This window comes from Quercus robur, chromosome 8, assembly GCF_932294415.1.
Source record: "Quercus robur chromosome 8, dhQueRobu3.1, whole genome shotgun sequence".
Taxonomy (NCBI): domain Eukaryota; kingdom Viridiplantae; phylum Streptophyta; class Magnoliopsida; order Fagales; family Fagaceae; genus Quercus; species Quercus robur.
This window is the reverse complement of record NC_065541.1, coordinates 2,541,383-2,545,133: the sequence shown is the minus strand read 5'-3', so window position 1 is coordinate 2,545,133 and position 3,751 is coordinate 2,541,383. Positions and strand designations below refer to the sequence as shown.

General features: G+C 35.0%; 1 long non-coding RNA gene across 1 annotated transcript; it reads left to right on the top strand.

Annotated features, from left to right (window-relative positions):
* The first annotated feature begins 241 nt into the window (after positions 1-241).
* LOC126694182 (uncharacterized) lies at positions 242-2,192 on the top strand. Its single transcript, XR_007645647.1, has 2 exons — positions 242-377; positions 1,708-2,192. It is a non-coding gene; the product is annotated as an uncharacterized LOC126694182 (long non-coding RNA).
* Positions 2,193-3,751: the final 1,559 nt, after the last annotated feature.

Sequence of the window (3,751 nt, the reverse complement as noted above, 5' to 3'; positions counted from 1 at the left end):
GGCGCGATCGGAGCTTCACGATTGACGACGTGTCTGTGAGCTCTCTCGTTCTCCCTTGCGCGTCCCCAGTTCCGGAAATCATTTGAAGTGAAAATAGGAACTGAAATGGATTTCCGTGGTCAAAGGGGAAATTTGTGGTCAACCGGAAATCATTTTTCGGAAAATAATGTTTTCCGTGACAGCCAAACGCATGCATTTTCCGGAAAATCATTTCCGGAATCACTTTGAAGTCGATTAAAACGCAAAAAATCTAATAATAAACTACACCATTTCATCCTATTTCTAAAATCCCAAACCAAAACCCACGAAGGAAGCAACTGAGCTCCCTCCCAGCTCGCAGGGCAGAGACCCATCGTGAATCTACAACGGCAGCCATAGTGAGACTCTTTTTCTTCTCTCTAGCTTTATTTTTCTCTCTTTTTAGACTTCGCTTTTTCTTGTCTTTGTTGGATTTGGATTTGTTGGGGATTCATAACTGTGGTTTGCTTTCTCTTTCTTTGACGAATTTTTTGGAGGTTCTATGTTCATTGTTATAGTTTTCTGTCTAAGTTGTTGGGGCTTTTTGCTGTGTGTTAATTATGGTTAAAAGAGTTGAACTGTGCATTAGGGTATGTGCATAAATTGGGTCCTGCAAGAATTGGGATATGTATTATTGATGTGTATATAACTATAAGCTGCCATGTAAATCATTTGTTTAAGTACAAAGAAGTCCAAACAATGGACGTAGAATTCAGTCTTTGTTAATTTATTGCGTTGACACATTTGCCTAATTGAGAAGCATAAATCAAAATCAAAATTCATATGCATTCCACTATTTTTGGGATTAGAACTATGACGTGGTATTGTGGTAGTACCCCTTTTTCCAACTCATTTGTTTAGCTTGTCTTGAATAGAAAATGACTGGAAGAAAAATCTATTGGTTTACTAATTTTCACAACTGCATATAAACTTATGCATCCAAGGAATTTGTTAGCTCTTTGGTTTGGCCATTTAACATTATGATAAAATCAATTCAAACAATTAATGCACCGTAAAACAAGAACTTGCATTGTTAACTCCTGTTGAAGGAGAGGGATATGTTAAATGCTGAATTTTAACTATACAATGATGCAGCGGCAGATTGATATATTTAGGGATGAGGGAGGCATGAAAAACATTGAAAATGACATAAAAATCTGGATGTCATTTGCCAAAGAGCCACTCCCATGTTTAGTATTAGCCACTTGACTTCAGAGTGAGTTCTTTTGGGTAAGACCTTTTTAGTATATTTTTCTTTATTCCTTGTTTATTTTATTCATCAAGGCACAATCTTATTGCATAGCCATAAACGCTACTGCAAACCTTTGATAGCTGTTTACCTTTGATAGTTGTTTTTTTTCACCTGGTTGAGGTCTTAGCCTTGTTAGGTACCAAGGTGGTAAAGTAATTTGTCTGAAGCTTCAGTCCTTATTCAATCTAGATTATGTGAGGCGCAACTTGGTGAAGTAAATGAAGTAATTTTTCAGAGGCTTCAGTACTTATGCAAAGCTATTGAAACAACTATCCTTTTATGCGATTCATTCTACAATTTTGTCCATTGTTCTATGATGTTTTGTTTACTTCAAAGTCTGTGAGTGTGGTTAACTGTATTGTTAAAAATTGTGTGAATGAGGTTCATTATATTATTCAAAGTTGTAAAAACTTACTATGCAATATTGTATATTGTAGGATATGTCAAGTGGGAAGTTCTTCAAGTAGTTTTGGAAGGTTGAATTATGGCAACGATCATAAGGTGAAATGTAAACACCAATTTCTTGCAATCTTGAGACATCGTGGACAAATAACAACCCAGGCAGAAAACAGAATTGATAGAGAAGGATAATAATGCACCTCAGATGAAGATTGTTGATTTAGAAGATAAAAAGACTACTATGAACATACAATTGATTCATTTAAGTTGGTTTGTTGTTGTGGTGGTCATTTTAGTTTATTTAGTGAAAGCAAAAGGCCAAGGAAATAACTTGTATTGAGAATAGGTGAATTGTAGTTTAGTCATTGTGAAAGATTGTAGTGATAATCGTTTTGAGATAGTAGGAAACTTTTTATCTCGTTTAATGTAATGACAATTGTAATAGCCACTTGTATTTTTATGTTGCAATGGAAATTGAAATACATTTCTTGCAATGGAAATTTTCACTTAGTTTTTTCTTTTATTGGAATATTGTTTATTATAATGGAAATTGGTACTTAGCCATCCATAATTGCACCTAGCAATTACATTGGACCTGCAAAGTGCAATTGTTGGCAGCTATGCAATTATGGGCAGCTATGAAATTACAATTGGTAAAAGCATTGATATACCTTTCAATTGGTAAAAGCATTGATATATATCTCACGACCATAGTTAGGACAACCCGTACATAATAAATTCTAGCTCAAACCATACCAAACTTATGCATTGCATGTGCCAGACCAAAAAGAAAAAACTTTATAAATGTGAATAGTACCATTTCCTTATGGTGATAGTTGCAGCACATGGAATATTAAGAAATGCATAAATAAATTGGTAATGTAGAAGTATGATTAAGTAATGCAGAAATATTAAGTTTATCACTTAGCTACTAATGCAGAAATATGATTGGAATATTAAGTAACCGATGGACTATAACTTGATATTGAGTAGTTAAATTGGTTCAGGTTCACAGGCATAGAGATTCTTCAATACCCAACACTGCCATATTCTTTTTTCTGCGCATGTCCAATATCATTATCATATAGACTTACGGAAAGTTATTTTACAAAAAAATGACTAACAAATTTTGCCAAACCAAAGTTCCTAATAATAAAAGGTCCTAAGACCAACACAAAATAGGTTACTAATTTTGTCCAATAACACCATCAAATAAACTTATGGGCAGCTTTACAAAATAGTAACCACAAAAGGTTCTAACAATCAAAGGTCCTAATGATAAAAGGTCCTACAAACTACCAACTGCAAATCCACTTCCAGTTCCTTTTCCAGCTCCAATTCTTTTCCCATATCTACCAACTCTACTGCTTCTAGCAATGCTTGTTTGGGTTGAGACCTGTAATAATAGATACATTGGACCATATGGTAAGCGCACAACAAACTCAATGACCAAATTTCTACCAAAATGCAAATAACAAGCAAAATGTGTAGTATATATTATGGTAATTACTATAGTTGATTGGTTTCCAACAACACTTGAAGGGCGATGATCCTCTTCCACTCTTAAGCACATAAACACATGATCACCTCCTATTCTCCTAACCTACAGAAAGTTCAAAAAGGTTTCGGTTAGCAACTACAATAAGTAGCACATACAAAAACTTAGTTGGCTCCCTGTAGTTGTTGTTGCTCCTTGTCTTTGCTCAGTCTAGCCCTCACTAGCTGCATTAGATTTAGGGGTACTTTGCATCCTCTTTTGTTGTGACCCAATTTTCCACAATTGCAACATTTTTGTGTAGTAGATGACTTTTTCAACTTATGTGAAATCTTTGGTGCCTCATCAACAACTTTCTTCCTCTTGTTCTCCTTTGGTCTTCTAGATTGTACTAGCATCTTTGGAGGCAAAATCTTATTGCTTGTTGCATTTGGCAAAAAGTCCTCACCATTGGTAGACTGGATAAGGTGTTAGTAAGTTCTAAGGTAAGTCTCAACCTTGTATCAGTTATGCACATAGTTTTCTGCCTTTTTTTTTCTTGTAAGCAATTGCCGAAACTGCATGCTTACTAGGGATTCCTGTTAAAT